General features: G+C 41.8%; 3 long non-coding RNA genes across 7 annotated transcripts; 1 reads left to right on the top strand and 2 right to left on the bottom strand.

Annotated features, from left to right (window-relative positions):
- Positions 1–5: 5 nt before the first annotated feature.
- LOC107279765 (uncharacterized) lies at positions 6–735 on the top strand. The gene is made up of 2 exons (XR_001542079.3): positions 6–217; positions 320–735. It is a non-coding gene; the product is annotated as an uncharacterized lncRNA (long non-coding RNA).
- An 11,589-nt stretch (positions 736–12,324) lies between these two features.
- Positions 12,325–15,403, bottom strand: LOC9267528 (uncharacterized). 5 transcript variants are annotated; one of them, XR_010738609.1, is made up of 9 exons: positions 14,958–15,226; positions 14,572–14,648; positions 14,121–14,215; positions 13,927–14,024; positions 13,732–13,844; positions 13,473–13,597; positions 12,970–13,034; positions 12,734–12,864; positions 12,325–12,633 (listed from the first exon to the last, which is right to left on the bottom strand). It is a non-coding gene; the product is annotated as an uncharacterized lncRNA (long non-coding RNA). The 5 variants fall into 5 exon arrangements; XR_010738608.1 differs by lacking the exon at positions 14,121–14,215 and having other exon boundaries at positions 14,958–15,403; XR_010738611.1 differs by lacking the exon at positions 14,121–14,215 and having other exon boundaries at positions 14,572–14,643; positions 14,958–15,099.
- A 1,752-nt stretch (positions 15,404–17,155) lies between these two features.
- LOC136354625 (uncharacterized) lies at positions 17,156–18,210 on the bottom strand. The gene is made up of 2 exons (XR_010738183.1): positions 17,769–18,210; positions 17,156–17,691 (listed from the first exon to the last, which is right to left on the bottom strand). It is a non-coding gene; the product is annotated as an uncharacterized lncRNA (long non-coding RNA).
- Positions 18,211–19,447: the final 1,237 nt, after the last annotated feature.

Below are 19,447 nucleotides of genomic sequence, written 5' to 3'. Positions count from 1 at the left end.
TTTTATTGTGTTCAATTATTTTTTAGTGCGATGATGATTTTTTTTTCTTTTTTTTTTCTGGTGGACCTCTTAGCAGCCGACATCGAAAATTGGTTTTTGCTCACGGCCTCTTAAGAAGTCCGCTTGTAAACAATGGATTTTCGCTGGTAGCTTCTTAAGAGGTTCGCTTATAAAAATATTACTATTTGCTGGCTTATTAAGAGGCCGTTCGCTGGAGGTTCGTGACTTTGAATCTTTCCATTCAATTTTACAAGCGGTGTTTTGTCATGGCCGCCGGTAAAAATAAAAGGGTGATGTCATAAAAAATCATTTTTTACAGTGAATTAACCATTCTATGGAGAGGCCACAAAAGCGATGCAGGCAAGTGGGGATGTGATCATCAGGAAAAAACATCTGGTGTATACGGAACTGGTGTATACGGAACAGGATGCAAACCCCAGTCCACACGGTTCACGAATCACGATCCCGACACCATTGCTCTAGAGTGGTATCTACGGATAAATCTTGTCTAACTTTTTTTACAAAACTAGAAAGGTGGTAGCCCGCGCATATGCGCAGGCATCTTTTTATTTGATGTTGCTTGAAATTTTATTTTGGATGTTTTATATGTGGGTTACTTTTTCTTGAAATTCTTTGACTCTCTTCTAAATTTGTTTTTGTCAATAATTAGTTTGGGGTTGCTTTGAACATTGTAAGTATATTGGTTATGATACTCTTTGATCTACCCTTGCAACATATGAATTCTAAACTAATATTACTTGGAACCATGCAATCTTAAATTTATGAGAAAATATTGTGTCGCAATAATAGAGTTGATTACTATTAGACTATCATTTTGTACTATGTGTATATCTTTTTTGAATATTAGCATATCTTATTTTTTAAAAACTTTCGGTCACAAAATTTCTTTTATACTATAGATGTATTTATAGATTTTAGGATATATTTAAATATATATTCTACTTACATTTACTTCTGCGCCTTTCTTTTTTTCACATCACATCTCTTTTTTGAAAAAAAAAAGAGATCTGAAATAAGTAGGTGTGGATCATTTGTAAATGGTCCGTCACCACGGACTAATTAAAGTATAATTTTGTTTGGTTAATTCTTATTTTTATATCGTATATTTTCATTGCATGAATTCTGATATATAAGCTTAGTATGATTTGTATTCCCTAATTAACCAAACTTAGTATGAAACACCCATATCACAAATTTTACAAAATTTGTGTGGCATGGTTCAAATTGTCCCTTTTTAATAGGAATTAAAGAGAAAAAAATCGCATGCCCTATACTCCGAATACTTTTGGTTATTCCCATACTATCCTAACCGCTGAATAAAATGGACCCCAAATTTTATGCATCTTCAAATGATGATATAATCCATATCACTAATTTTTCATGATTTTTAATAATTCTCGATTTCCATGCAAAGCGCCAATATGACTTGTTATTTTTGGGCATTGTAGATTTAATTTAATGGTGCATACCTATGAACCAATAATGGATATATAGTGATATACTATATTACTGTTATCTTATTCAAAATTCTCAATAACGTTTGTAACATACCTGCATACATTTACGTATAGATCCCGGGTGGAGATGGGTTTGCGAGGTAATGGTTGTAAATAATAGATCCATTTTACTTTTATCATTGTAGAGTTAATTTAATTATTGTGAAGTTATATGTAAGATGATAAAATCTATATCATTATTTGTTTATAATCTTTATAACAGTTTAAATACTATGCAAAAGTCAGAAAATATAATAAAAAATGGCATATTTCTTTTCCAAGTGAATATGGATATTTAACACTAAATTTAAAAAGTTACATGTATGATTTAGATGTTATAGTTGTTTAATTTTGTAACACAAATTTTCTAACTTAATATAGCTTGAAAATAGAAGAAAAAGATGATGAAGGGATTGAGGGAGAGGGGAGTACGCACATTACGTATGTACATCCATCCACGTACAAGGACTCGAATTTGCTATATATTTGTCGACAAATTTTCCTCCAAAAATTTATCAGATGTAATTACAGTATAATCATAGTGTAATTACACTGTAACTTGCATGTAATTACACTGTAACTATAATGTAACTTGTACGTAACTTTCAAGAATCTCTCGGTAACATGTTATTTCAGTAAAATAGAGGTCGTGGGAACAAATCCTTTTACATATGTGTGTGCTGTGATTTTTTTCTTCTTCACCAGAACAAATTTTGTAATAGATCTAACGATTCAAAATTACGTGAAACTTAAATACAAGTTACACCGTAGTTACATGCAAGTTACAGTGTAATTACATACAAGTTACAGTGTAATTACACTATGATTGTATTATAATTATATATGTCAAATTTTTAGTAGAAAATTTGTCGACAAATGTATAGGTAGTCCCACAAGGACTTAGTGGAGCCTGGTTTTAGCGGTGGATTTTTCTCGAAGATAGATATAATAGTTTTAAATAATGAGTCCACCGGATTTGATGAATTTTGTATTAACTAGAATGCTATGTGGCGGCTTAGAAGCGTCCGTAGAAGGACACATGCCGGCTTAAGAGCGTTTTTAGGAAGTTTAATGGACTTTTAGTATGTAATAGATTAGGGTTTTTTTTTCACTTGAAAAAAGTGCCATTTGTGTTTTCAACCAGGTACAGTTTCCACCGGGATAATAAACCTTGCAGTCCTTGCAGCCCGAAAAGGTTAGGGTTAAGTCTATTTTGCTTCCCTCAATTCATGCTATGTGATGTTGATGTGTCATTAAATAAAAATAAAAAACTAAATAGGACCCACATGTAAGTGAGAAAATAATAAAAATAAATAACGGGTCCACATGTCAGGCACCCCTTTCTCCCCTTTACCCATTCTCTATCTTTACCCTTTTCTCTCTCCCTGGTCTCCGTTTCTTCTCCACATGTGACAGGTTGACAGAGGCTCGCGAGGGAGCGCCGGTGCAGCGACTGGTAGTGGACGGTAGCAGCGGCAGGACGGAGCTCGGATGAGCAGTCCCAAAACCGGAATCAATCAGAGACCGTGGAGATGACGCATGAGCAGGAGCCTATTTTTCCATATGAAGAGTCAACAGAGATGATGGGGTGATGGAATGCGTCGGTCCATGGTTGCATAGGAGGATAGGATGGAGACGAGGGAGAGGAGCAGAAATGCGAGGAAGTCAGCGTGCCTGAGCTTGCTATCCCATTCATGGTAAGATGATAGCGATGGTGGACGGTCGTCGAGGAGCTTTCAGAGCACCCTGTCCCTTGTCCACCCTCCCCCCTGCCCCCCGTCTCGGCGGCACGACCACTAGCTATAACCCCCGTAGTCCAGTTGTGGTAAGGCAATGGAGGGGCCAGAAATGGAGCACGAGTGAAGGGCAGCATGATACCAACGAAGGACAAGACTCCAGAGGATGCAATGGCGGGAGGACGGAATCGGCTTGGGCGGGCGTGGCACTTGATCCGCCCGTCCTTGCCGCCTGCAACTCCGGCGAAGAAGGAGAGAGGGAAAGGTTGGTGGCAGTGATGGATCCGCCTCCTCTCTGAGATGGTGGAGGGGAGAGAGCTCGGAAAGGATGGATTGTAGCGGTCCTATGCTTGCCTACCTTAGTTGTCGTCACCGCTGCAAAGGGAGGTAGCTGCGGCGAAGGCGGCGGAGAAGGAACGGTGTGGCACCGGTGGAAGCGATTTGATCTGGTGACCGGATGTCACACTCCGATTTTCTTTCATGGATTAAAATCAATTAATAATTCATTTCTAGAATATGTACTATTATATTATAAAATTTGAACATGTTTTAATGGTACGTCATTCGTATTTAAGATGGTTTTTATGTTCGTTCTCTTTTGGAAATACAGATCCATGTTTGAGTCGGTTTTTAAGTTCTTTCGCTTTTAAAAATACAGCAAGATTTGTATAAGAAATCTCTTTAAAAAAACTCGCATGCTAACTTAAGACGATAGGACTTCTAATTGCAGCTCCTGATTTTGTAAAAAAAATATCCAAGCGAATTCTGACAGTGAATTTTATCATAGCTAAACCGTATAACAATAATAATATTAAAATAGCCTTCACCCGCTGTATCACACGAGCGTTTTTTCTTATATATTAAAATATAAGGATTTATGAAGTGAATTAATGTGGGAAATAAAGTTTCCTTTAAAAAATCATGGCTAAGGAATATTTTTATAATATTCTCCATACCCTAAAATACTATCTGGAATGTTCTTGAATTTCTAGAGCTCAATATCTGATTTTAATAATAGAAAGTTCATTTCATCAACAACTTACATACAAAAACCAATTCAAAGTCTACTCTTTGTCCTTGGACCGTTTCCAAACCAACTGTGGTTTCCCTCCCCCTCCTTTCCACGTGCGGTCTCGGCCCGCTTCTCCATTTTTCTCTCTGTCTAGCCCAGCCTTCTCCGCAAGTCCGTTTTACCTCCCCATCCACCGGCCCACCTCGCCCCACTCTCCCCTCTCTCCACTGGTGGAGAAACCATCTTTGCTCGGTCGGCCAAAATCCATAATAGTCCCGGTTGCAATAAAAACCGGGACTAAAGATAGTTTAGAGCTGCTTTTTAATCTTTAGTCCCGGTAGTCCCGGTTGGTGTATTTCTAGTCCCGGTTGGTAACACCAACCGGAAAAAAAGATGCCTACTATCTTTAGTCCCGGTTCGTGTTACCAATCAAGACTAAAGATCTATTTTTAGTTCCGGTTGGTAATACCAACCGGAACAAAAGATCGTGGCGGAGAGTACGAGGCATATGCCATCTGCGAGATTGAGAAGGAGGAGGAGATGGGCAGCCTTATCTCTTCACCTCTTCCTCCACTGACCTTATCTCTTCATCCCATCTCTTCCTCTTCCTCCTCCTCTCCTCTAACTCCTCTCCTTCCCTCCCCCTTCATCCCTTCCTCTTCCTCCTCTCTAACTTCTCTCCTCTAACTCCTCTCCTTCCCTCCCCATCATCCCCACTGATAGATCGGGCGGCTGGCTGCCTCGCGGCGGCGCGCCGGCGGGCGGAGGCCAGGGCGGCCTCGCGGCGGGACGGAGGCCTGGGCGGAGGCCTCGCGGCCTCGCGGCGGCAAGGCGGCAGACCACGGGACCTCGTGGCAGACGGCGCGGCGAGCGGCGCGCCGGTGGGCGGCGCGGCAGCGGCTGCGGCAGCCTGTGTTTTTATTTCTTTTTTCTTTAAGAATTTGTGATTCGGATCTGTGTATTTGATTTGTGTGTGATGTCCGTGAATATGTGATGTATTTGTGATGAATTTGTAGAAGTTGTGATGTAATTTTGTTTTAAGATTTTGTGATCTATTTGACTATGGCCGATTTGGGGATTTGAGGATTTGGGGATAATTTATTTGGGATTTTGGGATGGGGATGGAGTGAAATCAATATATTAAAAACACAATGAAGAAAAGAAAAAAATAATAGAGCAACCGGATCTAGCTAGGCTAGCTGTATCTTTAGTCCCGGTTGGTGACATCAACCAGGACTAAAAATGGATTTTTACTCCCGGTTATTTCACCCGGGACAAAAGATAGTGATCTTTAGTCCCGGATTCATAGTCCCGGTTGGATAGCCGGGACTAAGGGGGACTACGAACCGGGATGAAAGATGCTTTCTCCACCAGTGGCCCTCTCCTCTCTCCCCTACAACTGGGACCAAGAGGCCGACATCTCATAATCATCTCCTTTCCTCTGACCAAATGAGTTAGCAACCGTTCCCCCCATGACGACATCGTTCCCGTGCCTCTCCTTTCCCGCTCTTACATTCAAACTCAAGAGGGCGTTGTCGCCACCTGCGTCCTCCACCTCTTTCCCAACTCTCCCCTGCAAATCGCACGGCGTAAAGCCGCATCTCGCTCCACGATGCCCCCTCCTCCTCCACCGGCTACCGCCTTTCCCCAGCCTTGAATCTGCCTCCCGAGCCTGTAAATGGCACCCCCGTGCCTTTTCCTCTCCTTTTCCCCTCCTGTAGAGCTCAATTGGACCCCAAACTGTTAGAATTTGTTATTGTTTCCTTCTTGTATTTACTTTGGTGTCCTCCTATTCTCCCAACTTTGGTTCTATAAGTCGGTTCGAGACATAGAAGGCCTAGCAACCTATATATGTACTCGTGCTATCTGGCAACTGATTATTGCATTGAGTTTATTCATGCTTACATAGTATCAGATTAATCTCGCTTTCGCGAAATTCTCTAAACCGGTGTGATGGTCGCTATAGACCAATTTCGACCATCAATATAACTAAAATAAAGGAGAACTAGATATGCTTGCAATGCATATTTGTTTTAGAATAATATAATTCCACTTGTACTTGGAGTATTATTTGTTTGCTGATATTAGCACATAAATAGAAAATAAATGAGGAAAACTCACTCCTAAGCAAGCTTAAGCATAAGAAAGGCCCACATGTCAGGTTTAACCTCCGATCTTGGAAACCGCCATAACTGTCACAACTGTCATAAGGACCAACCTGTCAGTGACCCTGCCAAATCTGGAGGCCTGCTAAGCCGGCTAGGTTCAGCCTGGTGGCGTCGGATTAGGCTAGCCTTACACGTGGATGCTCCAGATCGCTTGCTGATGGCGGTTACAGAGCATTTTGGACAATTCGCATCAGTTACAACCATCATACCGGCCTATTTAAGGAGGAGCTCATTTCACTCAACTTAAGCAAGACTTGATATCTCTCTCTCAACTTTAGTTTAGTGCTCTAATGCTATGTGCAGTAGAATAGAATAGTTTTCGCAGTCCTCAAGTCTTCAGAGGAGTTTGGGTATGGCTCTAGTAGTTTTCCTTTCCTCTTTAGTAAGACGTTCGGAATTAACAGAATATTCTTCTTTATATACTTTCGATACTTAACTTTGTTTGAGTATCAGTTTTACTTTATATCTATGTCGTTATAATTGTGTGGCTAGCTTACCAGAGAAGTGTAGTGTTGGTATTTCTTAACGACATTACTAGAAATAGTCATTCCAGCAATGGCGCCAGAAATGGTCCTGGTATATTTATGGTTACAGAATTAATCCGCAAGCGCATAGATATACCATTGTAGTATTTCACCCGAAAGTATTCCAAGGTATCACATTTTTAATCCCAAGGGAAGAGAATAAGAGTGAACTTTACTAATGCACTTTATACATATATTACTTATAATTGTCAGAGCCTAAGCAGGGGTTAAATATAATGTAATGGTAGAGTGACACGAAGCAAAGCTATCCAATCCTCGTAACAAAATAATTCTAACTAAGTGGAAGAAGAAATAGAAAGCACTCAATTCCTATACTTCTAGTATACACTCAAATTCTAATTTACATCTGCTAATGTACAATCGTGTGGCCAATACCCCCTAACAGTGTCCTCCTAGTACTTCGAGAGATCACCTTGGGTTGCCGAGTTTCTTACGACAACTTGTCATGGCCGTCCAACCGGGGCTAAATACGGAGGAGTACCCTCCCCAAGAATTTGTCTTAGGAATATATACTAACGTGGAGGAATACCCGTACTGAGCTGTCACCATCAGCGGCCCACCTCTATTATCCCGCAGCATATATGCCCAATTAATGATACTTAATAATCTAAGCACCACGCTTACATTACTAAATACTACTCTATACCCGCATGCTTGACATAGAGTAACGGATAAATCAGACCTTAAACCCGCACCATTACACCTCTCTGTTAGGCTACCCACACAATTAACACAATGCAGATATAAAGTAAGACCAATACTCAAACTAAGTAAAGTACCAAAGATATATAAAGAAGAGTAATTCATTAATTAGGAAAGTATTACAAAAGAGATTACAAGAGCTGCTAGAGCCATACCGAAAACTCTTCCGAAGACTCCGAGGACTTCCAAACACTATTCTATTCTACTCCACTTAGCACTATACTACTAATACTAAAGTATGAAGAGGAATTTAGCTTGCTTGAGTGTGTTGAGAGAGTGAATGAGCTCCTCCTTTTATAGGGCTGGTATGACGGTTGTAGCTATGCGTAATGTCCATTTTACCCTCACAACCGTCATTGAGAGTGCATCCTGGACGTCCACGTGGAGGGCCAGCCGGAGCTGAAGCCACCAGGGTTCGGCCGAACCCCTGGTTAGGCCGAACCTGGGCTGGCCCAGCAGGCCTCCAGCCACGGCAGGTCGCTGACAAGTGGGGTCCCTTAGGCGGTTGTGGCAGTTAAAAGTCAGTTTCTGATGGTTGCTTCTGACATGTGGGCCCATCTTATCCATTTGCTTGCTTAGGAGTGAGTTTTCTCCACTTTCTCTTTATTTTATTTGATAAATTCCTGCAACATGTTATTCTCCAAGTACAAGTGGAAATATATTATTTGAAAATAAACATGCATTGTAAGCATAGCTAGTTCTCCATTATTTTAGTTATATTAACGGTCGAAATTTGTCGGTAACGACCGTCAACATGCAGTAGTGTGGGTTTAATGTCCGAGTATTCGGTTACTCTATGTCATCCATGGGGATATAGAGTAGTATTTAATAATGTCGGTGTGGTACTTAGATTATTAAATATCATTATCTGGGCATATATGTTGCGGGACAGTAGAGGTGGACTGCTGATGGTGATAGCTCAGTACGGGTATTCCTCTACGTTAGTATATATTCCTAAGATAATTTCCTAGGAAGGGTACTCCTTCGTTTTTAGCGCTAGTTGGATGGCAATGACAGGTTGTCATAAGAAACTCGGTAACCCGGGGTGGTCTCTCAAAACACGAGGAGGGCATAGGGGGTATTGGCCGCACAGTTGTATATTAGCAGATGTAAATTAACTAGAATTGAGTGTATATTAGTAGTATAGGAATTGATTGCTTTTCTACTTCTTCCACATAGCTCTAGGATTAATTAATGAGAGAATCAAAGTTCTTCTGCTTTGTATCACTCTACCCATACACTTGAATTAACCCCTGCTTAGACTTTGATTATACAAGTGATGTATATAAATTGTTAGCATGGTTCTCTCTTATAAATCTTCCCTTGGGATTAAATAAATACGATACCTTAGAATACTTCCGGGTGAAATGCTACAATGGTATATCCATGCACTTGCGGATTACTTCTATAACCATAAATATACAAGGATTATTTCTGTGTCATTATTGGGAATTTATATTTCCAGTAATGTCGTTAAGAAATACCAACAACCAGCGCCTCTCACATGCGCCCCTCGGCGCTTCTCTCGTGCCACCATCACCATGACAGTGCCCTCACTCTCGTTGACCTCGGCCGACGCTCTCGACGCTACGGTGCAAGCCATCGCCGATGTCGTCCGCGACTCTTTCTTGTCATCTAGCGACCACAACATCGACTCAGCCACTGCGGCGGCTGTTGCTGAGGCTCCACAAGTGTGCAACCAAGGCAGCGCATGCGGCGCTCTCGAGACCCCACCGGATCAATCCGCCGCTGCACCTAATAAAATTTCACCTCACTTTTCATCTATCGGCGAGGTTCAGATTTGGTCTATTTGTTGCTCTACGTTGACAACATCGGGCTCGCTGCTTCTACGGCGTACCTCCTGGAGTGGACAATCTCCTACTTACAGTAGGAATTCTCTATGAAGGATTTAGGTCATCTTCACCACTTTCTTGGCATCACTGTACATCGCCAACCTTCTGGTCTGCGCCTTCATCAACGCTAGTATTGTATTGAAATCCTCGAGCGTGCTAGTATGTCAGACTGCAAGCCATGGATGACTCTAGTCGACACTTCTACCAAGTTGTCCTCTACCAATGGTGTCGTGATTGCTGATCCTATTGACTTTCGCAGTCTAGCGGGTGCTCTACAATCTCTTACATTAACTCGGCCAGATATCGCATACGATGTCTAGCAGGTCTGTCTCCACATGCATGACCCTCGCGAACCACACCTTTCTGCTCATAAGAGGATTCTCCGTCATGTTCGAGGCACACTAGACTATGGGCATTGCATCCAACATTATTCTTTCGCTGACCAGATTGCCTACTCTGATGCAGACTGGGCCGGCTGTCCAAACACCATAAGTCAACCTCTAGCTATGCTGTCTTTCTTGGCAACAACCTTATCTCTTGGTCCTCTAAGCATCAGAACACCGTGTTCCGTTCCAGTGCTGAGGTAGAATATAGGATGGTTGTTGGTATTTATTAACGCCATAGATAGAATCCACAAGCGCACGAATATACCGATGTAGCACTTCACCTGGGAGTATTCCAAGGTATCGATTCCACGAGGAATGTGTGTGCTAAGCTCTTCTCCAGGTTCATCCAAGAACATAAAGCAATGATAGGCAAAAGGGTAGAGAGGATTTCCTAGTGAGAAACAGTGTCTACAGAAAGCTTAATTTAATCCTATAGCAATACTTCAGGCATTGGCTTGCTCACTTCTAACAGAACGCGCTCTACTCCGTACCCAGACAGAGAGGACTGCAGTGCTCTTGAGTGTTGTCACTACCTCTACACCAACCTTTAACGAATTGTGGGATACACAACAATCACTGGAAATTAACTACCTAGACACTAAAGTAATTAATTACTACTTTAGCGTTAGATAAACATTAAAGTAATCATTATCTATTAATGAACAATAGTGAACAATGATCCAGTATGCTAATAGGAACTAACTAAGATATAATTCTCACAAAGTAAATCTTAATTACTCGGAAAGATATTTCTATTAAATTAGAGTAATTAACAAGGTACAAAAAGTAAGAGGAGATTACCGACAACTCCGAAATTCCTCCGATTTCTTCTACCTTACAATAAAGTAGAATAGAGCCTCATGTAATTCAGCTCATGCTTCGTGTGTTATGAATGAGGGAGGAGAGGGATATTTATAGGCCAAGTGCCTTGGGAGTGTGGAGATGCTCAAGGCATCCAATGAGCATATTCCCCCTTGCTTCACTTCCTTGTGCCAAGTGTCCTATGACGGTTTCTTCAGGTTGAAATTGTCACAACTGCCTTGGGATGTCGATAACTACCGGCGTGTGAAGTTTCTAGGCCAGATGGGCTAGCCCTGGTTTGGCCGAACCCTGGTTAGCCTCCCTGGCCTAGGCCTTTCTCCTGGTCACTGACACATGGGTCCCCTTTAGTATTTCTCTGGAGTTACCCATTTAATTATGATCTTATTGGGTTTGTAGGCTAAGACTCCATTGACTTGGATATGGAAGTATTATTTCCCTCCTTCATGTATATTTCCTCTCAACTTTAGTAGTTTGTCATCTGCATCCAAATACACATCAACACTTGTGGAAAGTGTTAGAAATAAACCCTATCACTATGTTGGATATTTTATACTCTCAGTTTTATGCAGATATTGACGGCGTAAATTTGGTATTTAGCAGTCGTCAACAGCGGTCGCAAATGCTGTTGCTGAAACCAGTCGGCTTCGTCAACTAAGTCAACTCTGTTCTCCCCCTACTAAGGCTACTCTGGTTTACTATGATAATGTCAACGCGATCTATCTCTCAATTAATCTGGTTCGGCATCAACAAACTAAGCATGTCAAGACTAATCTCCACTTCGTTCGTGAGCGGGTGGCAGTTGGTGCAGACTGTGTTCTGCATGTCCCCACATCGTCACATATGCCGATATCTTCACCAAGGCCTACCTTCGTCCGTCTTTACAAAGTTTTTAATGCTTCAATCCACAATTTAATTGACAGAGTAGAATGACCTAGCATACTGAGAACAATGTGAGGTGCAGGTGTGCCCTGTGTGCACACCTGCACAGAGCGGCGGACGGAGACTCGATCTGGATTAGAGTTTGGAGATGGAATAATGGATGGGAGGAAGGGGAAGCGATACTTTTCTGTTTGACTAGTAATCGTGCACGTGCAATGCACGTTCTTTCCATCATAACTTGCTTTCATGCAACTTTACAATTATATCATCATGATCCCTTAAAAATATTGGTGGTCTATCTTGAGAAGATAAAGTAGCACTTCAATGTGTAAATAAACCGACCGTAATACATTGAAATCCATGTAGCTAAGAAATAAATCTATAAAGAGGAATGATACAAGCTTCGTTTCCATTTCCATACAAACAGAAAGAACAAACAACCAGTACGTGCACAAAGTAATCCACGTAGAAATACACACACTTACAATGGAGTCTAATTTGAAGATGGTGTATATTATAAATCCGTACACATTTCTTATATCTCCAAACTGAAGTTGAATCATCCACCATGAACACCTAGAATCGATAAATAAGTTCACACCCTTCAATTAGCAAAATCTATGCTCTGGTGGGCAACAATTGTTAACATTCATTCTACAAAGCTTGATAATTGAATCAAAATCCAATCCAAGAGAACGCAACCATTTCGTGATATGTCTTATAGATTTAACAGATAACAGATAAATGGAATGATTATATGTTCAGTTAATACAATAACAAGAAGCACCCATGATGGTGAACACTGCAGAGAACGGCACCATTTTATCATAGTACTGAATTACAGTATAGACAAATGTGTAGCATTTGGCAGCAGCAGGGTCCTTGTGTAGCCATGATCTTTGACAACCAAATTGACTTCCATACAATTAGTGCAGACAACTAAGGCACTGCCATGTTATTGAACTGCTTGCGAAGCATTGCTTAAAATATTATTGTGGCCCCAATTTTCCATACTAAATAAAAATTAGTGCATATGAGGAACAAAACAGAAAAGATGAAGGTACAAAGTGGTGTTAGAAATAATTGAGGATAACATAAGAAAGATATAGATACCCAAGTGTGGTGCTTAATTCTGTTAGAACTTGATAGCCCCAGGAAATAACAATAATTGGACCACATCGGAAGCACCTCAACAAATCCACAATGGAATCAGTCCTGCCGAATCAGTCATCCAAAACAAATTCCTAATACATGAATAAAGGAAAGGTCACAAGATTCAGCCGAGAAAAATAGTACATATTCGATAATACAAATAACAAGTCATATCATCTACAATCAGACCAGCAAACCTGTAAAGGCACATTAACTCTCATGCTCACATATTTGCTTCCCATTTGGCAATGAAACTGATCATCTGCATAGTCAAGAGAAAGAGAACATATCAATAGTTAGTGTGCGCATGCAAGGCACATGTCATGTATATCGATGGGAGAAAATACTCTTATTTTCATAAATACTAAAATCTGTTTCACATGCCAATTGATATTGAAATCTGTTTCTTTTTTCTCTGCAGTGTGCCCCTTGTGCCAGTATGAAGTATGAGCACCTGCACCTATACAGCTCCAGCAAACATGTGGCCTCGTTTTTATTGACGGAAGAGTAGAAAAGAAATATAATACCATTGAAGATTGATTTATCGCAAGGAGCAAGGTAATCTGGAGATGGCAGATCACAACAAAAAATAATTAATCTTACCAGCTGTGACCAAAGTACAGTTCTAGACTACCTTTACTTAGTAGTAGCAATCATAGAGATCGAGATTAGAGAGAGATAGAGAGAGATGCGGCCCTACCTTTACCAGGAGCGTGATGCCCTCCACGCCCACATCCGCGGCACAGATCGTCCCCTCCTGCTCCACGGTCACTGGCATGCGCCTCAGGTTCGTGATGCCGCACATCATCATCATCAGTAAGAACGCTGAAAAGTTTTTTCCAGATTAGACTACACTATCTGAAATAAAGAGGAGACTTTTTTTAAGGTCAAGAGGAGATGGTTTGAAAGCAAAAAAAAAAAATTCCCATATTTTTTTTCCAAAATCTCGGTGCCCTTACCTTAGTCAAATCCTTTTAAAATGAAAAAAGATTGGAGCAGTGATAAAAACAACTGGAGCCTGGTTGATATCTTGACAATTGGATAAATGAATGCTCACAAGAAGAATATAATTCTGCAATATAATCATAAAGAAAACAATATGCTGAAAGTACATGTGGCGAACCGTCAAGATAAATTAATGACTGAACACGTACCGATCGGTGAAAAAGGACTGAAAACACTTAATAACAGTACCAATAGCACCTTTTCGCCCACAAATTCTTCTTCAGTTCAATTTGTCATCAACTCAGTCCTAACAAGCAAACAACAAACCAATAAGATAACCGGGGAGCCTAGGGAAGAAAACAAGATTAGATATATTCAAAATCTGAGGCAATTGCAAGATTACATAGAAAGCATATCAATTAGGTACGGGAAGGGAAAAGAACCGCATCTGCCTCCATTACCGAGTCAAATCTTCATTGTCATCTGACATTACTGCACCTGTGCTAGCATTGCGAACAGTTGAGAGTTCAACTCATGATTAATTCTTGAAAGCTTTGTTAATTAAACTGAATTGGGTAAAATGGCTAGAGTTTTATAGGGTAATTAAACATACCACAAAAGCAAAAAAGAGATATGGAATCAAGATATAGTTCTGTCTCATGGTAAGTTTTATAGGGGAGTTTATAGCGCTGAACAGATGACAATGAAGGATTCTCAATTCACACACAATCATCTCCTAGTAGTTGTAAACAAAATCACAATTGTTAGGCAATCATCCAGGTCTTGAAGAGCCTCATCAATAGTCTTTGTTCAACCAAAAGATAGTTTGCTGAATAATGCTAGAGAGTATGTACCCATATAAAATAAGCTTTGTGAATATGTGAATTGGTGACTGATTTAATAGCGTCTGGAACAACCTCCTTGATCTTCTCTGTATGAAAACCAACCAACATGTATCAACACCAACTGGATAAACTATGTACAATATTTTCTTAAGTCCTCCACTGTAAGGAGATTAAATGAACAAAGCCTAAGGAGATAGATAAACCCATGAACAATCAAATATGAGGCAACGGTTAGGAATAAATAGAAACAGTATTGGTTGAGTGGTATTCAGTCGAACACTTCTGGGGCAAAACGGTTATTTATGCAACCAAAAAAGAACTCCACGATAATCTGAAACAAATAGACTGCAGTGATTCATAAAGAGGATCGAATGCAATTGGTTGGTACTTGGTACCTGCATGAGATTGCAGAATCCGTCTGATGAACAGAGCATCAAGGGTCGTTGTGGTCGTGGCGGGTAAAGTTGGAGGTGCTGTACTGGGAGAAGCCGCGGTGGAGGACAACGTCGGAGCTGGTGGCGACGGAAAGTCCGCTCCGGCCGCGGCGGCGGACCTCGGCAGCGGCGGCGGCGGATGGGGCCGAGGTCGGAACCGGACACGGCGGCTCTGGCGGCGGGGAAGAAGCAGCGGCTCCGGCGGCGGGGATGCAGCGGCAGTCCACGCGGGGAAGAAGCACCGGCTCCGGCGGCGGCGAAGAATCAGAGGCTCCGGCGGCGGCAGTCCACGCGGGGAGGATGAAGTCTTCACCCGTGGAGCGATGTCTTCGCGGGTAGAGGAAGAGGAGTGAAGTATTCGGCGTGGATGGATGGATCAAACGAGCGAGGAGCAACGAAGTCTGCGCGAGGAGGAGGAGCGAAGTCTACGCGGGGATGGAGAGTAGTATTCGCGGCAGTACTCAATCGTGTGGTGGTGAGATCGTGCGCGCGGATGGACGGCAGAGATTACTCCGAATGATTTCACCAGTACGATTGGAGGGGGGCAACTTCTCCTTTTTATATTAGTATAGATTTCTCTCGATTGATTTTTCTATTGACGATGCATGGTGACTAATGTACTTGGGCCATCATGGGACTTTCTCTATCGGCCATGGTTGTCCTACGAATTTATCTCTGTGTAAGCTCGTTAAGACTTGCAAGCAGCTCGTAAACCCGCTTGAACTGGCTCGTTATGCCTAACGAGCTGAAACGACGTCTCGGCTCGTTTCAAAACATAATGAGCCGAGCTGGTCACAAGCCTCGAGCTTTTCGTCCAGCCCTAGTTGCGTCGTTCTGCTACTCCGTTCTACTGAGGTTCATTAGGCATGGGTAACAATCCCATATTGCTGGAGATATAAGGCAAATGGACTAGAAATTTGCCCAAGTGGAGCAAGCTTCCCTAGTATTCATCACCACGATTTGATCTCACGAGTTTAAGTTTAGCATTATGCTGATTTTCCACTTTGGCCTTAAATTTCTCAAGAGATTTAGAACAACCATTAATGGGATAAATATAGCCAAAACGGGAATAATCATTTGTGAATGTAATGAATGAGTCAAAGCCATCCAGAAATGTCATTGGGAACAGTCCACAAATATTGATCTGAATTATTTCTAGTGGCCCCTTTCTTAATTGTCTTAGTGAAATTTCCCTTAATGCAATCTACGTAATGATCTACTTCAGAAAAATCTGAAGGAAGGAGTATTTATTCTTTAATGAGACATTCAATTCTTTCTCTAGAAATGTGGCCCAAACGATAGTGCCATAATTTTGATGACATCTCAGCTTTATCATTATATGCATTTATAACATTCATCACAAAATCATCCAAAGAGAGCAAATAGAGTTTGTCTCGCACGAAGGCAAGACCCACAACTTTATTATTAAACTTAAACATGTTCCTTTTGTAAAATGACAGTCATAACCTGTCTCTACTAAGACTCTTAACCGAAATAAGATTTCTCTTAATAGATGGAGCAAATAAGACATTATTTAAAATTAAATTACAGCCGCTAGGGAGTCTATGTGTGAGGTCTCCAACAGCCCTCACTTCAATCTCGGCTCTATCAACTACTCTAGGCTATGAACTTTTCACCTATTTCACAAAGTTTTGATGTGTTTTATGTTGACTATTTGTTACACCAAATTGAGAGGCGTTATATAAACAAAAGTGTTTTAGATTCTTGATAACTGGAGTAATTTAATTTTAAATTATTTGGAGCTAGAATATATTATATGAAATTTATGACTTATAGTTTGTAATTTAGTAGTACTTACTCTACAATGTTAAAGTTTAGAGATGATCTTTATATTAAAGGTTCCATATTTTATTTTAAAACGTGAAACAATACGCTTCTGTGAATCTAGCAGGACTTGGTTCACTCTATTTTGAGCTAAGATGAGTTTCCTATGAATTTTAGAAGTTGGATTATGTGTGTGTTGATTATTTTGCTATTCATATTTTTAGTGATGTTTCAGGTACAGCCGTACAGGAGGTGCAAAATTTTATCTTACTAAATTAAAGTCCACATCTTGCTGAACCTACAGAAATTTGGTTCATCTCAAAACAATTTATATTTGATTTTATACGGATTTTACAATTTAACATATTTTCTAATTCAATAGGAAAACTTGTTAATATTTCCATTTTATTTAAAAGATTTCAAACTGGCGACTTTGCATGAAGAACCCTAGTTTTTATGGAAACCAACACGCAGTCCTGTGACTGTTCAATGGTGTGGGATATTTACAGATAGGATCCTAGATTTTATCTAATTTCCAGAGAAAGTCCCTGTGTTCCTCCCAGAGCAGGGCAGCATGGCCGACGGCCATGCCTGGTCTCGGCGGCGGCGAACGGTGGGGATTCGAGCTACGCGACCAAAAGAAGAAATGTATAGGGGTCCTCTGCGAACTCGAAGATGATCCAATCACGGGCTATGGTGACCGGATTTGATAGCAGTGGCGGCGCGAGCGGCGGCAACACTCGGGTGATGGTGCATGTGGAGCTAGAGCTCGTTTATGGCTAAAAGGGCACATGAATGTGTGTTTACAGGGGTCTTGGAGACTCATTCGATGTCCCGCGTGGCCCAGCGAAGCTTGGATGACGGCGGCAGCGGCTTCGGACTCCGGAAAATGCTCGATCCAGCCATCAATCTGCCATGCGTGCATGCGCAGGGTGTTAGATAGGTGCTAGGGATGCTCCATGCGCGAGGAATCGGACTGGGACTGACCAGAGTGGACGAATTTGGAGACGGTGGTCATAGGCCGGAGTTGGAGAAGAAAAGCTCGATCCCTCTACTCGGTGCACGAATCTTCAGGAATATGGAGGGTTTTTGGAGAGGACCTCTAGGGGAAGCCTATGGCGCGGTGGCTCGCCCCGGCTTGCTCCAGATCGACGGCGACGGACATGATGTCTTGGCGGCGGCTCTCAGAGCGTGCTCCAGGACGACCGAGAGCGCGGCGGTGTTCCCAGCGATTGGCTGCACAAATTGGACCGCGGTTAAAAGGAATGGAATCGGCATGGAAGTGGGATGACGGAACGCATAAGACATGGAGACCGCCGTCATCTTTGCGGCCGACGGCGGGAAGGGTGTGGTCGACGGCGATCTGGGGCTGCTCTCTCGGTTTCTTCTACTCCATGGGATGGGAGGGAAGAGGACGGAGAGTACATGCAAAAAGGCGAGGTTTTTGCTCGGTGGAGGAGACCTGGGGCTCGGCCGGCCGTCGCCCGTCGACGCGTGGGGACGCGCGTGTCGCGCGTTCCTGAATGTGGGGTGACCTGGCACATTCTGTGACACTTACAGGTGGGTCCCACATAGACCTGGGGCCCACTGGCAGCGAGAGAGGAGGACATCTCTTGGAAAAACTTCAACTCTATTAGCTGCAGTACTGTTCCAACTTTGACTCGAACTTTTCTTGTATTGGTGTGGTTTAAATGGTGGTGGCCTACTGGGAAGTGGTACAGGGATGTTTGTTGCAGAGGTTGGACAAGGTTTCAGGCCAAATTGAATTATGGTTAAATTTTAAGAGAGTTGCAAAGTAGGTTAACTGAAATCTGTAATTTCCAGATTTTGCTGCTTTAGATGATTTATTATTTGAGGTATCAAAGTGAGTGATAAAAAATAAGTAAAAATTACATTTGTCGATGTTTGAGGTCGCGATTCCGGTATTTGCATAGTATGAGGATCGTTGGTACTAGGATATATGCGAGATTGTAGTAAAAAAGATGGGGACGAAGATTTTTATACAGGTTCGGGCCCCTGAATTGTCAGGTAATAACCCTACTCCTGTTGGCCAAAGCCGGTAGTTGCTCTTATTCACCATAACCACACCAGTACAATATTTGGGGTAGCCTATCTATCTGTTGTCGACATGGCGATTTGAAGTGCTGACACGTAGTTGACAACAGAGTAGTCTTCCTCCTCAAATCCGCATCCGGCGAGATCAAAGACAGCGCTATGTCTCTCCTGACAGTATCCGTAGACACCGTAGGGACTAGCCATGCTTATCTCTGAAGTCGATATCCGGCGTCTTGTCTTGGCGCATGTTGGCTTGTATGTTGATCTTGTATCTTGATCTATTGTTCCGTGTCCCCTCTTCTCCTAGGGGCCTTGTATTTATACCCATAGGTGTTCTCTTGTCCAAGTAGAACTAGGAAAACCAATATGGATATAATCCGAGTAGTCCTTATCGTATCCATATAGAACTCTATTTATCTTTCCTTATCCAGAACTCTTATCCGGAACTCCTTCTATATACCCGAAGGTTGTTTCCGTATAAAACATGGTATGTGGTGGGTCCTGCTAAGATTTAGTCAACTACTGTTAGGTATGTAGTATCCATAACCTTGACAACATTGGGTTTTACTTATTGGATAGTACTTTTGGTGAAATTTTTCATGATTTTATAT

Source organism: Oryza sativa, chromosome 12 (assembly GCF_034140825.1).
Source record: "Oryza sativa Japonica Group chromosome 12, ASM3414082v1".
NCBI classification, from domain to species: Eukaryota; Viridiplantae; Streptophyta; class Magnoliopsida; order Poales; family Poaceae; genus Oryza; species Oryza sativa.
The sequence above is the reverse complement of the archived record's forward strand: the minus strand, read 5'-3'. Positions and strand labels throughout refer to the sequence as shown.